The sequence below is a fragment of the Podarcis cretensis genome (assembly GCF_951804945.1).
Source record: "Podarcis cretensis genome assembly, chromosome: 5".
Taxonomy (NCBI): Eukaryota; Metazoa; Chordata; class Lepidosauria; order Squamata; family Lacertidae; genus Podarcis; species Podarcis cretensis.
Window position 1 is genome coordinate 66,600,904 of NC_137174.1, and position 26,133 is coordinate 66,627,036.

General features: G+C 40.7%; 1 protein-coding gene across 1 annotated transcript in view; it reads right to left on the reverse strand.

Annotated features, from left to right (window-relative positions):
• GPC1 (glypican 1) overlaps positions 1-26,133 on the reverse strand; it is a 208,153-nt gene that overhangs the window by 30,184 nt on the left and 151,836 nt on the right. The window lies entirely within an intron of this gene.

Here is a 26,133-nt window from a genome sequence, read left to right on the forward strand (position 1 = left end):
GATTAAAAGATGCTAAAAGCTTCTTTTCCATGCCATTGCTCCTGAGAGGAACTCATGTGCAAAAGCTAACAATCCTATTTAAGAGAATATACAAAAAAATTAACACGTACGGGGAAATAGTCCAAACAGTTCTTAAAATCTTAATACTTGCTCTCAATTTTAAGAAGACATGAAAAAGTGCTTGACACCTTACAAAACATTCACTTTCAAGTAAAATGGCACAGCAGACATTTAACTGCTGCATTATTGCCAATCTCATAATTAACAAAAGAGAGCAAATGTTACATCTTTTCAGAGTATTTTGCTACGGTGCTGTTGACATTTAGGCTGAGGCAGTATTTCCTTTCAAAACACACTGGAATAGTGAACATTGTGGCAAGGAATAGTAAGTCATTAAAAGTCCAATGAAATGCTCTTGTTAGAACATCATGGTGCAGTACTTCAAACATAAGAGGGAAACAACCATGCAATAATTTGTCTAAATTCCATGTACTTCACCAGTGAAAAAGAGGGTCCTCGCCAGTTTTGGTGCCCTGATTGCACAGTGATATAAAGCCATGCCTACATTAGGGATGGGGAATAGATCAATACACTGTCCAAAACCAGTTTGAAGTCCACATTGTGATACCAGTTTCATAGTTTTTGACTTGGCAATATATTGAGAATCATGATATATGTGTTGGTGTGCTTTGCAAAAATCACATTGTGGGAAAAACTGTGAAGCCAGCAAATGCCTCTACATATCTCCAACCTTACTTCAGACATTGTAATATATCACAAAGTTGAAAACCAGATATCACTCAGTCCTACTGTTTGCCTCTACATAGTTCCATCCTTATTTCAGACATCATGATATACTGACATCAGTATAAACATCAGTATATCACGATGTTGATACAAAGTGATGTCGAAAACTCAGATATTGCCCAGCCCTGGTCTACATGTTCATTAGTACGGAAACGTGAAGCCCTGTTACATGGATAAACATGAAAGTGGAAGAGGAGGCAATATTTTGGTATATTACTGGCCTCCTACTATTTTTCTTTCCCTATTCCTTTCCTTCTCCTGCTTACAAGCAATTTAATAGTGTTGCAAGCCAGCTGTTTCAGAGCTTCTATAATTTTGTGCAAATATACAACCCAAGACCTGTGTAAATAACATATTTCCTAAAAGTAATGCATCAAAAGCCATTTGTGCAGAGGTGCCTATATTATCTAGACAGGTTACAATAAAATATTCTAAACTCATTTGTGTAACTCAATCCTAGGGGCACAAGGCTAGTAGCTATCCTATATTCACTAATGGAATACACATGGTAGTTTCTGACTGGGGAAAAAATGTCCGAGTCCAGAGCACTCACAGAACCTTTTAATTAGGTCCCCAAAGTGCACCTGACTAATAGCTAAGTTAGCACAGGAAGGAAATAAAACTACCTGTAATAAAAACATGAGGAGCAAACAGAACAGGAGAAATGTGTGAAGATAATAAGCAAGAAGTCAGCAATTTGGGTTTATTCCATACTGAAAAAACCAAGAAGCACAAGCTGGTTTATTGACTAAAGGACAGAAAGATTTAAAGGGCTATTTCAAGCATGCATATCTCAGCATTCAGTGCCTTGCAGCTGAACACATGGATTATTTTTACAGGAAAGTGTTGTTTTCAGGTACATCAAGTGATTAAGAAAGTATTATGATGTTTGATTTATGGTGGTTGTTTTACATGCAGCCATTCACAAGTCATCACTTGGTATTGCAGTCATCAAGCCTGAAGACACTCACAATATGCACGATGATATCAGCTTAAAACACAAGTGCGCAGATGGCATGTGTTATAAATAAGGATGGGTGGACCCACACAAATTCGCTTTGGCATTAATCCAAAGTAACCACATTGACTTCAGAGACATCCTCTGAAATCCAGAAAACTGAATAAAATTGTGCTTGGATCAGCCGCTACTCTGGCATACAATGACATCATCAGCATCTGGTCGAGTCTAGGGGCATCAGTCCTTGCCACAGCACTCATGGGGCAGTCTCTGAAACCCCTACCTCATAACCATACCTACTGGAGGCAAGAGGAGAATGGCAGAGTGTGGGGAGATTCATTACAAGTAATGAAATTTCTAGAAGAGAATGAACCCTGCGTGGTTCAGAAATGCTTGGAGCAACGGGAATGCAAACTGCATCTTGTGTTGTAAGAAAATCATTGGTAAGGACCCTCTTTCTGACTGTGAACATGGCAACAGGTATAAATATCTCCAGATCCTAGCAATGTCACTACCATGTGCAAGGGAATCATTACAATTCAGACCACGACCACATCTATATATCCTAAAGTCTGGTCCAGTAGATGGTAGACTTCTCAAATACAGTATGAAAATCCTGTCTTGGTGAAGCTTGCCTCCATCTTTAACAAACAAGTGAAGATTAGTAGCATAGGTGTGAGTAAGTAAAATTTACAAATTGAACTCACATTTAAAAACGTAATGTGCTTGAAGCACTTTCTACATAAATTATTTTTCTAATTCTGAAATAGCTTTGTAAGCTGCTGGGTCAGCATTAAATTTCCTCCTTTCTGAAAACATCAAGAGTTCTGGTACCTCTTGCAGGTACCAGATATTTATCAAAATGCCAATATTTTAAAAATGAACTTTTGTGAACGCTGACAATTTGTAATTGTTACAAAAGGGGGTGAAACCTGGGAGAGGCAAGTTCTATCTGATGATGCTGTGTACAAGGAAATTGCTTATTTTTGAAAAGGATAATCTTACTGAGAATCCTGGTGCTACTTAAAACTACTTACATGTTCTATTTACATTGGAAGAAGCCGCAAAATAAGCAGTCTTACAGATGCAAACAGGAAAGCTAATTTCCAGTTGTCACCAAAGTACAGGCTGTAAATTCAGAACTCCAAGAGCACTCTAATGTACGTCTCCTGAGCAAATTCTTCTATTAACCCAAGGGACCAATTTTAAATATGCAGATACTAATTCCTAGAGTCATATCCTCCCTCAAGCAACCTTCACAAGACCATGAACATTTCAGAGTTTACAGCGCCACTCTGAGTTAGCCGCCTTCTCCTGCTGTTAGGTGATAGACTGTTTCTCTGCTTAAAGGCACTTTTCCTTTGCATCAGCTCAAGCAGAGTTGTTCAAAAAAGGTGTGCTGTGAAGCCCTTTCAGCAAAACCTTGGGATCTTTTCAACAGCACAACAATCTGACTGCTGCTTTTGATTAATTTTATTGTTCTCCTGGGCTTTACTGCTTTATAAGATACTGTGATACTGAATTCTTCCAGAGGTTTTTACAAGGAAAGGTGTCTTATAGGTATTTTAACTGAAACATTAAAAATGGTATCATATAGCCCTGTATGGCAGGATAAATATGCAGCACTGTTTATCTTTCATTCTGTCCAGTAGTAAGCTACTGAATTAAAGCACCTTTTCTTAAAGTTATTTGCTAACTATTTGAATTCAGTTTTGTTTAGGTTTAGCTTTGGTGACTCTTATTCCTATTTTCCATATGCCATAACAGGAGAAAATGGCTGCATATTGGTACCACGCCTGGTTTGCAAGAGATATTTCTGTCTACTGTTGACAGAGTTAATACTGAGCTCTTTGGACCGTTGATGTAAACTAGTATAACAATTCTCATGTTGTTAATAGTAAGTTCTCATTTTCCTCCGGTTTTTATTGGGACTGTAGTATATGGGGAGGAGAGACCATACCCTTGCCTCCCCAACTATAATTTCCATGAAAATCACCCCCCCCAACTACTGTTAGTGACAGGAAAAACAACAACTCCCATTTGTGCCAATATACGTACTGTACTCCCAAATGCTGTGTTCTTACACTTCCCATCCCTGTCAACTGCAGTCCTGATCCCCCTACACGATTACTATCAAAAGTGATTGGTAGAAACATATTTAGCATTACGTTTAGTGTGGCCCTGACAGTCCAATAATCTTAATGAACTATATAAATTAAGGTTACCAGAAGTCCCTCTTTCCCGGGGACAGTCCCCGGATTTATAAATCAGTCCCTATACAAAATCCATTGAAAAGTGTCCCCGGATTAATTGATAAAAATCTGGTAACCTTAATATAAATATTCATGCCAAAAAACAAAACCCAAACCCACCAGAAACTGCAGCTGGTGGGTTGCAGGGCTGGTGGCATACAATAGGGAAAACAGAATCTGAAACTGAAGCTCAAGTTAAACATGTTTTGAGCAAATTACAATTGAACATGAAAATTAAATAGAAGCAAATTAGATGTCACCCACAAATATGTAGATTGCAGTGAAAAGTTATTTAGGTGGAGGTGCTTTTCAGCAGGAAAAAGAAAGTTTGTTCTACCCATTCCCTACCAATTCAGGGAGGAAAGGATATAAAAGTAGGGCAAACATAAAGAGGTAGGGGCCTTGGGAACTTGGGAGTGGACAGCTAGTTCAGCTCCACCACCCATCTAGATGGATGTGTGGCTTTCCTTCTTGTTTCCCTTTGAAGTGTAAGTTTCTTAAGACCTCTATATATTAACACAAAGAAGCTATGGTAAACGCAGATGCACTGCATGGGTCACCATTCACCTGAAGTGAAGTGTCACCTGTGGAATCACTAGTTTCTAACTTAAGTAGAGAGGTCCAGGAGGCTGGGAAGCAGCATCCAAATGGAACTTGCAAAGGAACTGACAAGGATGGATGTACAAACCGCACCCCTGCTTCTATTTTGGTCTCTAGCTCCAATGTTGCTTAGAGTAGTTGTAGTACTGGGAGAATGAATACGAGTTCTGGAATCTCTATTTAGAAATGTGTTTTTGTTAAATAATGTGGTTTGTTTTCTCCTGATAATTATTTGCTTCTCTCTTGAAAGCCCCATTGAAAGTGTGTGTGCATAGCCGTCTTCATAATGTCAAGAAGTCCTTTGGAATATTTGAGCCTCCTAGAAAAATACGATAGAGGGTTCTTGACAGTGAGAAAAATCAGATGCTTAAGCATTAGTGGATGCTTTAGCGGAATCTGTTGGCTTAATGAGCAATGAATGCACATGAACCACTAGTTGGTAGTTTATCCAAAGACGGTTTTTCAGGCATGCCTGCTGCTATTAAATAACTCATCAACTCTTTCTCCATGGTATTCTCGGCTAAAGAGCTTGCTATGAGTGAATCTGATTGGCACCCAATCCCCATACTAAACAAAATTACTTTATTTCAAAGAACTTCCTTACAAATAACTTACACATCTGTTTCTTTGGTGTTGATGCCCTAACGTAGGCAAGGTTAACACAGAGTTCAATACTTCAACACACATTTTATTAGCCTACTGAAAACAGTATCGTTTTACAGGTTTGAACCTTGCACAGTTCTTAGAATATGCTGGTCCAATAAAATACATCTGATTCTCTATTTTGTATAGCGCATCCCTGAGACAAGCGTCCCACAGAAAAGCTATTTCTATTTTGTTTACGTCCATTGGGAATTATAGATGCTAGCTGAAAGAACCTTTACATCGTCTATGGGTCTGAAAAATCCTAAAATCAGTGTTGACTGTCATTGGCTCTGTTACTGTTGGGTAAGGCCTCATGGTTGGTTTGTGCATCGTGGTAAGCTGTGCAAATGGGCTGGCTCCTTGAGAGCAGCTCGTACCCACTTTGCTCCTCCATAATCCTTTGCGCTTAGTGTGGCATGGCAGCTAAGCCACAGTTTGGCACAGCGTGTCATCTGAATTTGGGATTGTGAGTTAAGTTTTCTCTTCCTGAACCACAATCTGCAGCCAAGAAAACACAGAGAAATTTAAAATTAAACTGAAACAATGAAATAAGCCAATCAATGTCCCAATTTTGACTATGTCATAGCATATACCTTTGCCAGTTCAGAAAGGTCATTATTTGCTCACTATTTAAAATAATTTGAATATTTGCATTTTTAACTAATTTTGTTATAGATGCAGTTTAGGATTACCTACTTAACAGCTTTTTGTATTTATTATGTCAGGTCACATGACACCTGCTTATACCAAGAAAAGAAAGAGTGAGAGTTAAAACATGAAATTACTGGATTTTCTGACTGGTTTATGAGGAATTAATTTGGATCAAGGAACTTACTGTAGACAAGGTTTTCAAAGCCATTTCTCAAGCTCCTCATAAAGCTGTTGTTATATTGAGCAATTCTGCTCTAAGCACATTCTATAAATGGGCAGCGCCATTCTTAAATGTTAGGAGCTTAGCAACAAATTCTGCTCTAGAAAGCTCAGCGTGGGATTTTCCAAGGCTGCTAACTCAGCAAAACAAGCCTACTTCCTTTTTACACAATGGCAGGTACTTCTCATTGCTAGATGTTACAGTCTGAATTCCATTTAATGCTATCAGCTTCTGATTTTTTGATCTTCTGTTTATATACATCACATGGTTTCATTATTGGTTTGCTGTCTTTGGAGTTCAGTGTTTTTGCATTCATCTGAATTGCAAAATGTCTTCTTGGTGGCAGGCAAATACCTTTAAATTGTCCCAGGCTTTTCACATCTGATGAGTTTTGATTGCTTTATTGTTTGCTATTTTAGTGATTGCTCTGGTTTTATTATTTTATTGCTTTTATTTTGTGAACTGCACTTCCAATTATTTATTGAAGGATACTATAAATATTTATTAAATAATAACTAAATGGAAAGTGATACCCAACAATATGATAACCATACTCATGAGTAACACTGGATATTATCTGAATTCTGCATTCCCTGACCCCTTATAAAAATGCTATAAATGTTCATTCTGATGGCATAGATTTAAAATTGCCCAACCTTGCTTTTTTTTGGGGGGGGGACGCAGGTGGCGCTGTGGGTTAAAGCCTCAGCGCCTAGGGCTTGCCGATCGAAAGGTCGGCGGTTCGAATCCCTGCGGCGGGGTGCGCTCCCGCTGCTCGGTCCCAGCGCCTGCCAACCTAGCAGTTCGAAAGCACCTCCGGGTGCAAGTAGATAAATAGGGACCGCTTACCAGCGGGAAGGTAAACGGCGTTTCCGTGTGTGGCTCTGGCTCGCCAGAGCAGCGATGTCATGCTGGCCACGTGACCCGGAAGTGTCTCTGGACAGCGCTGGCCCCTGGCCTCTTGAGTGAGATGGGCGCACAACCCCGGAGTCTGTCAAGACTGGCCCGTACGGGCAGGGGTACCTTTACCTTTTTACCTTTAACCTTGCTTTTAACAGTTCAGTAAAATAAAAACTGTGAACTGGTAACAGTTATTTGTCAGTTTGTCTTAAGACTGTTTGTGTCAGAGTGGTCTAACTCTCTAGAGAACATCAAACTGCAAATACGATACAGAATTGAGCTCATTTCTGAAAAGAAGTGTCTACAAAGAAAAGCAGAGCAAAAAGATATCAAATGCTGTATCACTGTTTCTCAGCTCAAAATGAATGGAACTCTTTCAGAAATGGATGGATGCCAAGGAAGGTTTTCTATCCAAGACTACCGCAGTGAAAGAGACAAGAGTGAAATATACTTCACATCAGTATTGCTATCATATCTCAATAATCTTTGGTTTATAAGAATGTGAGGAGGAAGAGTAGAGTGTGAGGTGCCCTACATAATATTAACAAAGCAGAAAGAAACATGCAGCTCTCCCTTTTTTGTAGTTTTCAAAACTCCCTTGGAAAGATAGCTACATCAGCATGAAGCATATTTGAAGTCAGTGTTTATCATCTTAAATTCAATGCCCTGTTGTGTCCAACACATTTCTCATAACAGGCTTTCATGCTACAGCAGAAGAAATTATGGAGGCAAAAGAATAAAAATAAAAAATAAACATAAGCCTTTTGAAAATAAAATTTTGTCTTTTTTTGTACATTTGTGTGGCAACCAGCCATTCACTTTTAGTGAAAATGTAGCAAACCCTGCTGGATCACACCAGGACCTTATTTTCAACAACGGTCAGTCAGATGCTTCTATAAAACCCAGAAGCATTCATTTCATTTTTCAATAGCTATACCACCTTTCTATGCCACTGTATCTGAGGCATTTTACAACCCACAGAACTGCCAAAATATACAAGAATCATGTTGTCATTCTATAGCACATTAAATCTATCTATAATAATTCAAATGAAACTAAAAACAAATTTACAACATTCAGAAATCCATTTCCAGGCAGGAACTACCATTAGGCAGAATGAGACATACACTTCATTTTAAAGCAACTCAGACTAGGTATCCCGAAAGGGCAGTGAATAGTTAATTATTTAATGTATTGTCAAGTAAGGAGGCGCACTTTGGGGATTTTATGCTTCAGGTGTGTGAATAACCTGGCCAGCCCTGGGCACTATGCACCTTGATGGGAATGTGTGTGATGTGCAGCAAAATGTCTTGAGCTGGCCTTGTCCTTTTTACATATAGTATGATAATACTGACAAAGTATCAGCAGCAATAAAACGGAATTGCCCCATCACTTGCAACAAGTCATTACATAGTCACAAACAAACAAGACATCATCAGCAAAACTACAATAGCAAAATGCCAACGATAATACGAAAGCACAACTTAGCGGTTAGTCTCTGCTCCATGACCTGCGGAACTTGTCCACTCAAAGAGAGGCAGCCACCCCACACAAGTTACTCCCATAGTGAAAACAGAGTGCTGTCTACTCCATAACTTCTGGAGCAAAATCTTGGTCTTGGTGCCAGGGCATCAACTTCCACAGCCTCTTATCACAGGCGCTGTGCCACAGGACCTAAGGACAGTAGCATCTGGTATTCAGTTGTCATGGCTCAAAGCCTATAAATTTGTCTAAAGGTAAAGGTACCCGTCCGTTAGGTCCAGTCACGGATGACTCTGGGGTTGCGGCGCTCATCTTGCTCTATAGGCCGAGGGAGCCGACGTTTGTCCGCAGACAGTTTTTTCTGGGTAATGTGGCCAGCATGACTAAGCCGCTTCTGGCGAAACCAGAGCAGCACATGGAAACGCCGTTTACCTATTTCTCTACTTGCACTTTGATGTGCTTTTGTACTGCTAGGAGGGCAAATTTGTCTAATCCTCCTTTAAAGCCGTCTTGAGTTAATAGCCATCATAGCAACTTACTGCAGTGAATTCTGCACATAAGCGAAAGGGAACCTCTGGCCTATTTTGTCCATGTGGCCGGTGCAGCCAGGCAGCACCTCTTGCCTGACACCTAACATAATACATGATGGCAGCTATGGGGCAGGCTAAGATGAGACTGGGCTGAAAGGTCTTTCTTTCTTTCTTTCTTTCGCAAAGCTTTCAGAGTGATGAACATGTGGCTTCGTAAACACCAACGATGAAGTGATCAGCAAAGTATATACCACTACCAACCCAGTTTGATTTCAAGCTGCGTGAGCAAAAACGGTTCACCTGATGTTGTTGGGAGAGGGCTCTGATATTGTGCTAGCAGCACCCTCCCCATAGAAATTGAAACCAGCAGCCAGTTTGCTGGAGCACAGCAGTGGAGCAAAGCAAAGCGAAGTTAAACCAGGTAAAATTTATTGTGTTAAAAAGTAACTATAATATACGAAGTACCTGGGATCATTATATCTCCAAAGAATACCAGGGATTAGTCTGGAGTGTACAGGTGGCTTGGTTGGGCTAACTTCAAGTTAATGGAGGGCTGGTTTAAGAACTGAGGAAAATGGGGAGGAAATTCTAATGATACATTTTGTTTTGATATGGGGGTGGAGGAAAGGAAACAAGACTGATTAAATAATTAGTCCAAAAAAATCAATGAAACTTCCCAAACTCTGTTAGAAAAGGTTTTTTTAAATAGTTATCCAACAAGAATTTCAACTAAATCAAACCAAATGAAGGTAAGAAAATAATCTGTCAAGAAAATATGGATATATTGTAGTTTCTGTGTCTGTGTTAATATTGTTACTTTTTGATAGATGTGAGCTGCTCTACAATACAATATTTGTTTCAAAAACTAAGTAGAAGATACAATAGTTTAATAAAATAGTTAAGCTTCTCTTCTTGGAATGATCCATTCCCATTCTCAGAAACATTGTCCATATGCAATTCACAACACAAGTTTAAGAGATATGAAAATATGCTTGTCTTGTCTTGATGCTTTAAGGTGGACAGAAGACACATTTTCCTTGTGCCATGAGGATTGCAAGAGAAATAAGCAGGGCCTTTAAGCAATCCAACATCTCAAAAAGGCTAAAGAGAGATTTGTGCTGCACAGTGTCTCTGACACAGTGACTCTCCCCAGAGAGAGAAAAAGAGAGGATAAACCAGCCGCTGGAATAACATTTCTGTTTCAGTCACCATTCCCCGTATTATCTGTTCTTGCCATAGTCTCACACAATTTTTCTCTCTCTGTCCGTGCTATCAAAGCACACTTTCTTTCTTATTTGGAAAGAACTAGAAACCAGGATGTTTCCAGAAAGTATTATCAAAATGGCTGCCTTCACTGGATGTTCCAACTCTCTCAAAGTTTTAAAACGTGCAAAGATGATTTAGTAAGAAACATCAAGGTCAGGTACACTTAATAAGTTAAGATGACTGATGCTTCTGTGCATTCTTATGTCAAAAAATGTAGTAGCATACAGAGGGAAGCAGCCACCATAATAATTATCATGCATATCAGGAATTTTCAAACTGAGACTTCCAACTTGTAATCCAATGTCAGTTTACATGACAGAAACATCTCCTGAAACTTACCTTGAATTGCTCTATGTGGTGATTGCCCTCATAGCTGTTCATGGGCTAACTGAGCAGATACCTTCAACCACACAACGTCACCAGCCTTGCTGGTAGGGGGTGTCTCTGGGGAAGTTTGTGTTTCTACCGAGACAATTATTGATATGATTTATGGGCCAATGCAGACAACAGCTTGCCACTTGCTTTAAAGCTGATCGTAAATCAGAAACACATTTTGTTTCAATTTTGTTGTTGTCAAAATGAATATATGGATTTTTTGTGTGCACTTAAAAATTTCATCTATTTTCTTCTTCTTCTTTATTCTGGCCACCTCCAACTGTGCAGAAAGAGCTGTACAAAATCCACTGAAGGTTGGTTCTTCTGGCTCCCAAGAAACTGTGGATGGATCAGAGCTAGCGTACAAGACACAGCTCAGGCCTTGGATGTGAGTGGCTGTAGTAATCTCTTCAATATGTCTTATCAAACTGGGAGAACTTCTCCAACCGAAGTAACCTAAAGCTTAGGTGGAATATGTGTTCTCTGCATGCCCTTCATTAGCCCATGTGATTAGGGCCACATTCACACCATACATTAAAAGTACAATGATACCACTTTAAACAGTCATGGCACTCCCTCACAGAACATGGAGCTGTAGTAAAGGGTGCTGAGAGTTGTTAGGAGTCTCCTAGTTCCCTCCCAGAGCTACAATTCCCAGAGTTCTGTGAGAAGGGGGATTGATTGTTAAACCACTCCGTAAATAGTTGCTTTCAGAGGGTAATGGGAGGCGGTCTCTCATCACTGTTAACAAATTACATCTCCCAGTTTTATATGGGAGAAGCATTGACTGTTTAAAGTGCTTTAAATGTATGGTATGAATGTGGCCTAGCACCAGCCCCCTCCAGTTAAGTGTGCAATCACATAGAATAGCTTTTAGATAGTTTTCTTCTTTGGCGATCACTCATAGCTGAGTAAGATTGTCTTCCATAAACACGGTTTTAAGAGTGAGTCCGTAAGTGACTATGGTGGTTAATTCTGGATCCACATGTGTCAGAGCTGCCTCCAGGTCCCAGCTCACAGAGGACCAACGCTAGGCTGTAGTTATGTACAAAAGTCTTTATTGAGATTCAGTTTCCATTTTAAAGCCGCAGCGTGCAGCTCTACGTCTCGACCTTAGACCGGCGAAGTCCCGTCTGAGTCTCCTCCCCTTCCACACCAGTTTAAGACCCTCGCCTTGCTCCACCTCTTCCTAAGTTCCTTTCTCCTCTGGGCCCTCCTGCCCGCTAGGGTCTCATCCTTCCTGGACTCCTCTGACGCTGACCCTGACGATTCTTGCCCCTCCTTCCGGCGAGCTTTAGGACCTGGTTCCCTATCCGGGCTACCTTCTGTGCCGCTCGCCTGTACCTTTGAACTTGGCGCGCGCGCCCAGCCTGCAACTTTCCTCTTGACCGTTAACTCGCTTTCCGATGGAGGCGTGGTCAACCCTGACTCATCTTCTCTCGCTGGTGGTGCATATGTGGGCTCTGACACCTGGGACTCCTCCCCCCCACTACGCTCTGGTGGGGAAGCTGGTCCTGATTTCCAACTGCTGCTCTGGGAGTCCCCGCTGGCCCCTTGCTTCTGGGGTGTCCCCCTTGGGTCGCCCCTTGCCCTGCCCATCGGCGCCCCCTTCTGTGAATCTTCCGATTCGCTGGAGAGGCTCATGGAATCTATCGGGCTGCTGTCATATTCTCCTACGCTGCCCTCAGATTGCTCCCCCTCGCTCTCCGTCTCCTCTCCTCCCTGCGCTCCCGCTGAGTCCCTGACAACATGTCTTTCCACAGTGGAGACATAGGTTTCCGGGTGGGAGTTGATCACGGTGTGGATTTGTCAAGCATGCCTTCCTCTTAGCACATTTCTCCCTTGTGTCCTGAGTTCGAGTGTCTTCAAAGCCCATGACACCATTGGTAAAGGCTGTTCTCCAATTGAAGCACTCACAGGCAAGTTTCCCAATTGTTGGTGTTTATACTACATTTTTTAAAAATTTGCCTTGAGACAGTTTTTAAACCTCTTTTTCTGACCACCAGCATTATGCTTTCCATTTTTAAGTTTGGAATAGTATATACAGGGACTCTGCCTAAGCTTTGGCTCAGCTGGATAGGAGAACATTCTCAACTCTAGTCAGACAAGTTCAGGGATCATACAGCTCCCCAACTTCCAGCAGATAGCTGTCAAAGATTTATGGAGCCCTAGAATCACATCTACAGTTTGTATCCCATTGGCGTTTGGTACTGAAATCATAGAATAATTGGATTGTTGAAATAGAGATATTATTATTATTATTATCAACTGCCATTTATCAGCCAGCTTCCTAGCCACTGCCGCAAGGTATTTACACTTAATATAATTAAAAACTGTTAAAAACATTAAAACATACATTTAAAACAAAACTAAAACCCTAACAAGTGGAGACTTGTGGTAAAACCCCATTGATCCAGCTGGGAAAGCCTGTCGAAATAAAATATATCTCCAATTGTTTCCGCAAAGTGCGGACAGTGGGTTCGTGTCATATCTCAAGAGGAATGCTATTCCACAGAAAAGGGGCAGCCACCAGATAATGTTCACTTCTGTCCACAGGCTAACATATCCTGGCTGCCTAGCTAAACTATTCCAGTAATCAAGAAACGTTTCTCCTCTTTCACACTGGGGATTTTCCAGTTGAAAAAATCGGAAGAGTTTTACTATTAGAAGCTGATAATTAAAACCATTAGTTTTCATCCTCAAAAATATCCCCCTGCTCCTCTGCATCTGCATGTGGGATGGAGGGACTTTAAGCCTTACAAGATACGACAAGAGGCTATTCAAAAGCAGAATCATTAGGAGCTTTATTTTTCAGTATGTCTGCATGACAAAATGCTTAAATTAATCTGTTAAAAGTCTGTGCGGTGGTAAACTTTGGGGACAATTATCTGGATTTTGGTTTCCAAGCAGCTGTTTTTGCAATATAAGCATGTCACTGTATTCTACTTACAACCCATAGTGGATTTATAGTTCTTTTGTCTCTTTGAGTGCACTTGCTGCCTCCATGAACAGTATCAGGCTAAATATCCTAAGTTGTGCTCTTCCTCAGAATAAAAGTCCTTTATGAAGATGACACACTACAGAGGCCCACATTTTCAAAGTTAAAAATAAATGTATTGACTCAAAGTGAGTTAGATATATATGCTGCACTTCCCTTCCCTTTAAAATGTTCATCCCTAAATAATGTTAAGCATTTTTTGTTTTCAAAATGTAACACTCTCTTTCAAAATGAAAATTTGAAAACATGTCTAACTGATTTTTTAAAAAAAAATATCTGTATGGGATATTGCTCACAAATATTTCACCACAAAGCTCTGAGGGCAGAGGCAGGATCACAAATTTATTTTTAAGAGCAGCAACTCCATAGAAGCACAAAGCACCATTCACTAGAGTTGTTCACATTATAGTTTATGCTGTTTTGCCACCAAGTTAAAGACGTGAGAGCTCAGAAGGGTTACTTAGTTCGCATTCCTCTACCTCTAAGCATTTGAAAGCGGAAAACAGGTACAATAATTGGCACCGTACAAAGAAGAGGTTCACAGAACGATCGTGAGTTAGCCCTTCCTTTTGTGCTGGAAGACTGTGAATTTTGGAAGCAATAATTTCAAGTTACATGTTTTGCATATTGTAATGGGAATAGGGGTTGCTCGTGCGTAAGTGGCTGCTGCTCTAGGCAACGTTGTCTGGCTAAACCTTTCCCTGGCTGCACAGCCCTTACTCCGTGGCTGTGTCAGTCACTGACAGAATCCGTCAGTGGGCGTTTCCTGAACTTTTCCCAGCATAAAAGCTCTTTGACACCAAGTCTCCGCCTAGCCTGCCTGCGCGGAAGCTTTCTGCGCAGAGTGGGCGTGCCCAGCGGAGGTCCTGTGCTCTCCCCGCTGGTCTCTGTGGAAGAATCTTGGAGCCCTCTCTCCGAAGTCCTCCCAGGCTCCCCTTTCTTCCTGGTGTCACGCCGATTTCCTTCCTCAGAGGAAGTGAGCTCTCTCTCCCTACTGGGCCCTTCTCCTGCATCGCTGCTGCACCTTATCTCCTCTCCTGGCTCCGATAGCAGTTCCCTGACACATATATTAAAACCAGCAAGCACATGTTCACCTCAGGAAGTCATTTGTCCATTTCCACCAAGATTAAAGACTTCAGAATTCAGTGCTTGAGAGATAAATATTATTCTGAAAACAGACATGTATTACATGAGTCAAGTGAGCAGGTGCATGTTGACAGAAATATACTGGTTGAGGTAAGGTCCAGACTTTACAAAATTGAAATCAGACAAGTAAATGTGTTGGTCAAGAGATCTGGTGTTCAGTGTCTCCCAACTTCTATTATGGATGATGGCCTCATTCACAGGGGCCAACCAGATGACAAGTGGGAACCCATAAACAGAACCAGAGTGTAACAACACTCTTCCCACTCGCAATCCCCAGTACTTGGTATTCAGAAGTATACTGCCTCCAGCAAACATCTGGAGGACACCAGGTTGGGGAATGCTGCTCTAAGGGGCAAGGGGCAAACTCTTGGTCTTGTACCCTCATCTGGTGCTTCCAACAAGGTTTCTTTTTGTATTTAAAATGGCCCTGCTTGTTCCCTTAATGACATCACATGCGCTTGCCAAAAGAGAAGTGATCTGATTTTTGAACACAGTGTTTCTTGGGAGTATATCATTATCAAAACACACAGATGAAAAGAGACCGTGGGACGGGGGAAGAGGGCAGAGGCAGCTATTGGATGGTGAGATCACACTCTGAATGGCAGCTTTGTGTGAACAACTTGAGTCTCCTAACTGAGGATGCTTGGCTGACATGTGCAGCCAAGCATTTTGCATGCACAGAAGCCTTCACTGTATTTTGTGTGCTCTGCATAGATTCCAGTTCCAATATAAACACACAGAAAATGGTTATTTCCAAGACTTGGTGTTTTTTAAATATGTTTTGGTGTGCTAACTGCAATATAGGTTAAGAGCTACTCAACAGCAGGGAAGAAGAAAAAGAGAGAACGATGCAACTCAATGCCCCTCTTTCTCCACAGTTGCGCCCTCCATGAATTCATACTATTTTATTCACACACAAAAAATCCAGTATACCCTAAGAATAACCAGTGCACAGAACTTGAGGGGAGTATTCCCTAAACACAAATATAGCATATTTCCCCCCTAAATATTCTTATAATATTTAATCCATAATTCTGAAAGTCTTAGGAGATGCTATAGTAATGTTGGTATGCTGAGACAATGAACACCTGTTAAGACAACTGTCCTTCAAAGCACACACAGATTAATATGACATGCTGTTTTGCTGATGGTGGTTTTTTCTTCTTCAAAAAAAAAAGTTGCTAGGACTCATAAGCTGTAGAGGATTTTGTGATGGAATGACCAAGACAAAGAGAAGGGGAGCAGAAGGGAGTGTTGTATTAAGTATATTTTCAGTATTCTGCTTCTTTTATTACTATTTTAAATATGTCCAAAGGCTTCTGGGTATGATTTTAAAACATACCAAATCACTCTCAAAATATTAAAGATTATTACAACCAGGAAATTACAAGAAAACTACTGATCTGCCTTTTAAAAAAAAAGCTTTTAGAAACCTTTCACTGCTCGACAGTAGTGCAACATATTTACTTGAAGCCACAGAGCCCTCCTTATTCACAAAAGATGTACATTTTAGTCATAACCACACCCATACATTTAAAGCACTCTTACACCACTTTAACAGTCATGGTTATGATCTTGGGGACTGTAGTTAACCTGTCTGAGTTACAATTCTCTCCTCCCTTAGCAATCTTACAGTTCCCATGATTCACCATGACTGTTAAAGTGGTATAATAGTGATTTAAATGCATGATGTGGATGTGAACAAAATTTAGAAAATTTTCAAAGTGGTTCTCAGGGCCAAAGAAGCTAACCCCAGCTGGCTGAAGAACTAACCTAATTTCACATATATACTAATTAGTAATGTGATGTGGTGAAAAGATGGACAGTGTGAACAGTATCTGTGGTAAACATATTTTCTGTCTATTAAAACTATTCATCAATCAAAAGGGTGGAGGAAAGTGAAGGAAAGAAAAATAAATCACACTTCTTGATGATCTGAGATTGGCTGTTGGCTGTTCCTCTAGCCTCCCCATCCATTTTCTTTTCTGGATGAAGCACCAGAATATTATTTGGGAATAAATGAAAACTTTACTCTGCTTTTCAGTTTAAAAAACAACATCAACAACTAGCAAGCTGGTTTACAAGTTACAAGAAATATTAAAGCAACCACAAGACAGCACTAACATTACACAAAAATAGCAAGAGCGGATACAATAATAACACCAGAAGCTAAAAATGGCAGCATAACAGCAAAGGCAATTCAGCATTTTAAGAGTCTCCTGAGAACAGCATCTGTAAGCAAGAGACCACAGCTGAAAAGACCTTTTCCCTGATCTCTCATGAACATTCATTTAAGATATATTTTCTACATATAGATGTACTTTTATGCTGGGAGGTCTACACTGAAGCTTAGCTTACATTTGTTTACCTAATGAGCAGTTTATAGCACTGCAGAGTCATCATGACATGTAGCCACAAGCTGGTGGAATTTCTCTTAGGCTTCCTTATTTATTCTCCATATTGATACAAAGGTTGGGCACCACCCCCAATCTATGCCAAGCTGGGGCAAGATTCCAGGGGGGTTCCAGGCGCTCACCCAGGGTCTGTGTTCCTTTGAGAATCAAGACACAGTGAAGACTGTAGCAGCTTTAAGAAATAGAATTTATTCACATTTCATATCACATTTACACCTGAGTTTGGATGGATGGAGTCCAGATTTAACCGCATAGTCATCTCAAGATGACAACAGTGCAACACAGGAGCCCCAGGCATCTCTCCCAGTCTCCCTTCAGCCAACCTGCCAAAAACAGATCTCCCTTTGTTATCCCCTCTTGTTTCCAACACATCTTGCTAAAGATACCCTTCTTCTGACGCCTCACATACACACACCCTGTCAGCTTGGCAACCTCTGTCAGCCCGGGCCCAAGGATTCCTTTTGTCATGCTAACACCTCTATCATACCTGCCAAGTGCCCTGGGAAAAAGATTGGAACATCCCATTTTCCCACATGAGATACTGGCAGCCATTTTGGGTGCTGCTCTCTCACGCAGCCCTTTTCCCGCACAAAAAAAAAAGCACGGGGGGGGGGGGGGGGAGAGCAAAGTGTGGGTCCAATGACTCGCCCAGAGAGCATCCCAGTTTTCAATCGGAAAAAGTTAGACGGTATACTCTATCCCAGGTGAGGCCCTGGCTTGGAAAGGAAGCTTAGCCTGTATTTGTCCACTGCCCTGGAATCTTCCCTTTAATACCACAAATATTAACAAGATTCTGGCATTCATTAATTTGTTGGGTTTAGGGGGTCTTTCGATATCATCTTCCAATATGTGATTTCTTCATTTGTCTTCTTACCAGAACAAAAGTCCAAAACGCTGTCCCGGCCAATGATAAGGGACAACTCGGTTTCTAATTCCTCTCGTGAACAAGCTTCATCTCCCAATCCAGCCCTGGATAGTGTCCCTTCTTCTGCAGGATTCTGACTGTTGGATTACCGAGATGACAGCTAACTTCCTGCTTAGTGTGATGAAGAGGAAAGCGGCACCAACTTCTTCTTTAACACCACAGCCGTAGTCGATATGCCGCACAATCGAACCTGTTTTTGCATTCTCTGTCACTCGATGTTTTAAATCCCCTGTCACTTTTGTTATCCTCGTATTCGCCTTGGACGATATCTACCTTTACCTCCCCCCTATTTTATGCTGTTATTTTTATCTATATTATGCTATGGCCACACGGCTAATGCAATAATAAAGTTGTAAAGATAAGGGACAACGGGTAGAAAGGTAAAAAAAAGTTTATTTCTAAGATGCAGCATTTGAAGGCAACGACAGGATAATTCCAGAAATAACTGAGCCTTGAACAAAGCAGGCACAAAGCATTTATAGAATTGTAGCAAACACATAAACTACACAAACACATGATCTTGGCCAGGAAAGCGCATGGACAAAGTGCATGGACAAAGTCTGGTATTCTCTTCTTGGCTACAGGACAGTTACTTCTTGACCTCAGGCCAGGCTAGGCGTAACTGGCCTTGTAGTTGCAACTGTGAGTACATCTTGGGGCTAAGCAACTGTGGATACATTGTGCTTGTGACGGTGAGAAAGTGTTTCTGTAGACTCAGCACTAAGCTGGCTGAGGTCAGCTGGGCACGTGATGCGATCGCTTCAGAGTTATGGCACTTCTGAATTACAGCACGCAGGTATGGCACTCCTGATTTATATCTCTCGGATATCAGAAAAATGTACTGTGTAATCAGAGTGATAAAGGATGTGAGCATAGGTGCATGCTGTGCTTGACATCCGCCCTAGGTCATGGCATTTACTGGGATCCCATGTCATGACAGCCAGGTATCAGTCTCACACTGTTCCAAATTAAATAGGACCTTTTGTGCATAATAGTAAATTTTTGAGACAACTACAATGGACCCTCCGGATATGAATTAAATTCATTCCAGGGGTCTGTACTTAACCTGAAAAGTCAGTAACTGGAGGCACCGCTTCTGCACACGCACATGGCGCGCAGAATGCTTCTATGTATGCGTGCATGGCAAAACCTGGAAGTATACACTTCCGGGTTTGCCACGTTCGCAACCCGAAAGTTACGTATCCAGAGCAGTACATAACTCGAGGGTCCACTGTATTATTATTTTTTAAAGTAAACCTTTTCATAGTGATGCCAGGGACTTGGTTAAAATGCTTTCTGTTGTGTTGCTCCACAACAGAACGACATGGCAAGCAGCACAGAAGAGAGGCCACCATTAGTGATAGCCCTCACAGGCTGTTTGACAAATGCTTCTTAATTTAGTTGATTAAAAATCTTAAAAACAATTAATCAAACCAATTAAGCATTGCAGCCCTTATTGCAATCCAGAGAAGAACCTTGACTCAAAGGTAAAAGCTCTTACTACAAGGATGATCTAACTTGAATCCTGCTGTTTGGAAAAATATTGTACAGAAGCAAACTCCTCTCTGACATCTGACCCACATAGTGATTAGCTCAACTAACAGCCCGATAACTCAAACGTCTTTTCTCCTTTCCCAAACTTACCTTGTGACTGGGAAGGTGGGGAGGAACATGGGACAGGATGGGAGCTGCTGCCATTTTCTAATTTTGACAAGGTGGGAAACTAATAGTAAGAGCAGCTAGGAATATGACATAATAATAATAATAATAATAATAATAATAATAATAATAATAATTGTACCCCACCCATCTGGCTGGGTTTCTCCTGCCACTCTGGGCAGTTTCCAACAGAGATTAAAAATACATTAAAACATCAATCATTAAAAACTTCCCTAAACAGGGCTGCCTGTTAAACAAGGCTCACAAGGGACCATTCACAATGAGACATGTCTTGCAACGCAAAAGGGCCATAGCTCAGTGGTAGAGAGCATGACTGCATGCAAAACACCACTGCCAGTTAATGCCAACAATATTGAACTGGATGAACCAATAGTCTGGCTCTGGCAGCTTCCTAGGCTAGTCATGAAAATTGCTATGGTGGTATGTTGATGCAATAATATCTGAATTGCTTTGGAGTTATGAACACAGATATGGATGATTGCCTTCTCTTGCAAGAAGTTCCCCACTCCTGAAGGCAGGTGTTAGGCAGGTGTTTACTGGGGTATAAGGTATTTCCTGTGGTGGATCCCAGTTTGTGGAACATGCTCCCCAGACACATCTGTGGAGCATTGACTTTATTGTCTCTTAGGCAGCAGACTTAAACAATGTTATTTTCTCATGCATTTGCTGGACAGTGTGCTTTCTGTTGATTTTATAGGGGTTTCTTAAGAGCTTTAAGTAGTGTTTTGGCCATTAAATTGTTTTTAAGCAACTCTGAAGACTGATGAGGGGTTTTTTTTAGCAGAAAGGTTTGATAAATATCATTCAATATGCAGTATTAATAAACAAACTCATGCCCCTGAAATATATTTATTACCCTAAGGCAGTGCAGCACTTAAAAATATATCAATTTACAGGTGGTACATGACACCAGTCAAGCTTGCAAAAATTTATCATTTGCCCGATAATAAATGTTGGAAGTGTAAAGAGATTGAAGGTACATTCTTTCACCTTTGGTGGACATGCCCAAGGATTAAGACTTTCTGGGAGATGATTTATAATGAAATGAAAAAGGTATTTAAATATACCTTTCAGAAGAAACCAGAGGCCTTTCTCCTGGGCATGGTCGGCCAATTGGTGTCAAAGAAGGATAGAACTTTCTTTATGTATGCCACAACAGCAGCAAGAATACTTATTGTAAAGTACTGGAAGACACAAGATTTACCCACCCAGGAAGAATGGCAGATGAAGGTGATGGACTATGTGGAACTGGCGGAAATGACTGGCAGAATCCGAGACCAAGGAGAAGAGTTGGTGGAAGAAGATTGGAAGAAATTTAAAGTTTATCTACAGAAACATTGTAAAATTAAGGAATGTTAGAAGGATGTTGGAATGAAGCTATGTGGTTTCAGCAGAAATGTTATAAAGGATTAAGTAAAAATGGATTGGTAATTAGTGAAAGAGGAGAATGTAAAAATATAGTATATCAAGATAATTTTTTTTAGGATAATAACAAGGATGGAAAGGATTTGCTGAAATATCTAATTGAACTAGAATACAAAAAAGGGAGGTGTGAGGAGGTCAAGGAAATAAGCAAAGGAAAGAAAGTTATGTAAAGGTTGGATTTGTGTGTTCTTTTTTTCTTCTTTTTTTGTTTGTTTCTGTGTTCTGTTTGTTTAACTTTTTCTATTTTTCCTTTTGTAACCTTTTAAACTTTAATAAAATCTATTTAAAAAAGAGAGAAAATAAAAATATATCAATTTACTGGCTCAGTTGGTAGAGCAGGAGTTTCTTAAACTAAGGGTCGTGGGCTTGAGCCCCATGTTGGGCAAAAGATTGCAGGGGGTTGGCCTAAATGTCCTTTGTGGACCCTTCCAGCTCCAAATTTCTATGATTCTGATTATGTGAAGAACAGCTGGAAGGAGGAAGAGAAATGCAAAAAGAATGTTCCTTACTCTCACCCCCAGCCATTTTATATAGTCAAGGCATGGTATGGAACCACTACTCTAGGAAATGGCGAGGGGGGGATTCCAACCCAGCTCTCAGTATAATGGGAAGAGCGAATAGCAGCAGTGAGAGATAATGTAATCTCATTGTTTCTTCAAGGCTGTCTGCCCCAAGGTTTTCCATACCTCGCTCCCAGAGGCCAGAGATTAAATTCTCCCTATGGGGGCTCTTTGCCTTGCACTTTAATATGTTTTATTAGTGGAGGAGAGGGAAAGGGGAGGGGGGATGAATCTGCTACTGAATTGGATATTGACTTTTGGTGGAGCTCAGTTGCCTCTTCTGGCTCAGAAACATGTTGAATTAATTTGTGCAGAACAAATAGACAATAAAACCTAAAAGACCCAGAACATGAGAAAAGCTTATTCTACATTATTCTGTCTAAATGAAAAGAAAACAACCCTATATTTGTTTTAAATGAGTCCAGGCTCTATGATTCTCCTCAGCATGGGAAGTGCTGAGGTCAGATAGCGGCTATCCACTCCCGTAAGGATCACATGTTCTTGTTTTGGCTGGGTGGGTGGGGGCAATTCCATGATTTTCATGCAAATTCTCACAGAAACCATTTACCTTACAGGATGTCTAACACTTCCCATTACCCTATGGAATAGGACGCATAAGTATTATTTCCTTTTTAAACTTCTTTTCACTTAGAAGTATTGTCCATGTTTCATTCTATAGTAATGACATTCACGTCTTCCAACAACCATCCCACCGCTTAGGGGTCTTTGCAGTGCTTTCTTATCGAGTACTTCCTTGACTCACTCACCCCCAATCTTCTTTCCCAGTTGCAAAGAAAGTGCAAGTATATTCTTACATTCACCTTTTTTGAAACGACCGTTTCTCCCAACCCTCCCCTCTCTCTGCTCATTTTCCACCGTCAACCTGTAGACAGTGTAAGCTCCTTGGGCTGGAAACCAATTGCTTTTGTTTATGCTGCAAAAGTGACATGCACACTAATAGTTCGATCTGGGCACATAGTGAAGCTTTCTAAAACCCATTCTACAAACATAATCAGCATTCTGAAAACAATAAGCTGGATACTAGGCATGCTCTCATGGGTCATTCATAGCTATAGAATAGAGCTGAGTTCTCTATTGTTGACTGCAGTTGAGTCTCTCTTGATATGGTTTACAATGTAAGCATTTACATTTCAAAAATAAAACCACCAATTTCTTTCTAAACTTTCCGTCAAAGTGCACATCACCCATGAAGAAGCCACATTTTAGTGTTTCAGGGTAAACAGACATATGATTTTATTTTTTCAAATAACAAAAATATCAATTATCCACTGGCATGTGAAACTAATATATGAAGTTATATGAACATAATATATATGTTCAGAAAAACATAAAAGCATGGGTTATGTGCTGTTGAAAATTAGTGAGACATAAAAATTTCATGGTCATGATCACAATTGAGCATTTGTGTGTTGTATTCCAGCTAAAGCTGTGGAGAAAACTCTTGAAATTCTCCACCTGTTTGTGGGCTGCAAATTGGGGCATGAGCGAAAGAAACCATTTCACCACTGTTCTAGGGCATGGGATGGAAACCCTTTTTCTGATCCAGGGATGCACTGCCTCATAGGCAACCTTCTGGTGTGGGGGTTTGTGGGTGGGTGTGATGCCAGTGATGGCCGTGGCATCACTGCCCTGAGAAAAAACAGGACATCTTGGGGGTTTTCCCTGCGAGAGCATGACAGCCATTTTGGGTACCATGCTATCTCACGATTTTGGGCCAAGATCTCACGTGTTGCCCCCAAATGTGTGTTTTGGGGTACCATGCCCCCAAAGCAGTTTTCTGGGTCCGCAATTCCATGCGGGTCACGTGATTCACACAGAATTTCAGACCTGGAAGATGGTCCCCCGGATTTGGGCCACATTGTGTTGGAGGGTATGCCATGGTCAGAGTCAAAAATGGGTGTGACAACAGGAAAAGCAGGAGACATCACATCCACATAAAGTTCAGAAGATTCTACACACACCTGTCCCATCCAGACAAGCAAGAGTACCACAGTTCAAGGATGCATTCCTGACAAGCAAAATATCCAAGGAAGGTATAGAGCAGGGACTTCTTTTCCTGGGGGATATTCTTCCTCAGAGAAACAATCTCAAAAATTTCTGATAAGTTTTGCCTCACCTCTAATTTCAATTTACTTAAATCAATGGGACTATAGTCTGATTGATTCACTGTGCAGGGCAGGGAGTGGGTGATTGTAGCCATAGGAATGAATCGAGTATATTAAAGCAGAGATTTAGGTTGCTTTGGCTTCTACCTGACTGAGACAATGATCACTGTTCAAACAAATGCTGGAAGCTTCACGGTTGTCACTATCTGAATAGCCTAACAATGTGCCCTTTCAACAAGAATTGACCACTACTCTATTTATTTAAATTTAATTTAAAAAATATTTCTATGCTGCCGTTTCAAAAAGAAAAATTTCAGAGATCTATATAGCAGATATAAATACAATAAAAATAATGTCAAAGCAAAAATCGTAGATCACTGGCTAGCTGCAGCAAAAAGATTTTTTTCTTTAATGGTCTGCATAAGCCTGGAGGCATAGAAAGGCTTTTAGTGATTGTTTAAGAATTAATACAGAAAACACTGGTTAACCCTTTCTTTGTCAGTTTTTCAGCTAAAAAGAACCCTTTGGAAGTTGCTTTTTCACTAGGGAGTGATAAGCGGAAGACACAGGCATCCCATAGACTTCCACTTGCTGCTCACAAGTGAATAAGAAACTTGGGTGGGGTGTGGCTTGAACTGGAAACCATTAAAAGGAGAAAAGGGAAGGCAATCTCTTTCTCTGAAGCCTTCTGCTCAAATGTCCCAGGCTGCTCAGGATTAAATTCCCTCTGCCTCAACAAAAGAAAACCCCCTAACCAATAAGTAGAGAAAAGGATAATAGAATCCACATAATGTGTAATTTTGAGCTGAAAATTAAGCTATTCTGTATGAAAGAGAGTTGTGTAACTGAGAAAGTTGCTTACTATTCCAATAGAATCAGTTCACTGAAAGACATTAGGGGCACATTCCAGCAAAATTAAGCACTTTTGAAGCCCACTGATTTCAATGACAGAATTAAGATCATGCTTCAAATCTCTCCAGTTTAAATCAATAGGACTTAAAACTGTTATCATGCCCTAGGTAGCTTTTATCTTGGGCAGCACTGTGCTTTGAATAATTACTTAGAAATTGCACCACTCATAAATTAAGTCCCACTGTGTTCCACCGTGCTTACTTCCAAGTAAACATGTGCAGGATTGCAGCTGTGCAGCTTCAGCCTATGCACATCACATAAGAAATAAGTCCCACGGAGTTCAAAATATGTCTTACTCCCAAATATATATACACAGGATTGCAGTCTTAATTTCCATGTCCAATATTTATCTGAATCTGGCCAGTTTGCAACAAGATCTGTGACACTTACTTGAAACAAGCAGGGAGACATAAGCAACTACGAAACAGGTGTCAAAAGAGAATATAAAACAAAGCAAAAATCAAAGCAGGGAGGTGACTATCACATTTTGGTTAAATATGCAATGCTGTTGTTCAGTTGCAGAAAACACAAAGACCAGAATAAATTTAAATGACAGATGAATAGTGAATTCCTGGGTAAAAGATCAAACAACCAAGCCTTAATTTGGAGCATGCAGAGGAATGCAGCCACAGTTGTCTGTTCTTTAAGAGTAAAAGGGATTATGACAGACAGCTGTCAACTGGATTGCTACAGCTGGCCTTGCTTCTTTGGTTGTGGTCCTTTTGCAAGCAACTGTGTTGGTCCTAACCTGGAGCTCTTCAAAGCTCCTTCCATCTGTTCATATCATAATAATCTAGCTTTGCATACTGACCGCAGCTGCCCAGTGCAGCTGGTCCCTCTTGGTGTTCATTCTCCCCAGTATTCAGGCAAGTGTTAAGCCTACCTCCATCAGGCCCTGTAAGGTCTGTCTACAAGGAACTGGAACTAACCCACTCACAATAAACTGAGCATTTCTGAACTAATATATTCCAACTGTGACAACCAGCACATCTGAGCCTGACTTTCTGAACTAACGTTAGCACCACAGAGAGATTAAATCTTTATTGTAACAAGATTATTATGGTTTCCTAGGCAATCCAAACCATACAAACAATGGAACTAGGGAAACATCATTTAAAAGACAAATCACGTTGATTTCTCTTACAGAGTACTCCCTTACACATGTCTACTCAGAGGTTAGCCTAATTGAATTCAATGAAATTTACTCCATGGTAAGTAGACTGAATAACATCCCTAGACTGAATAACATCTAATGTCTCAG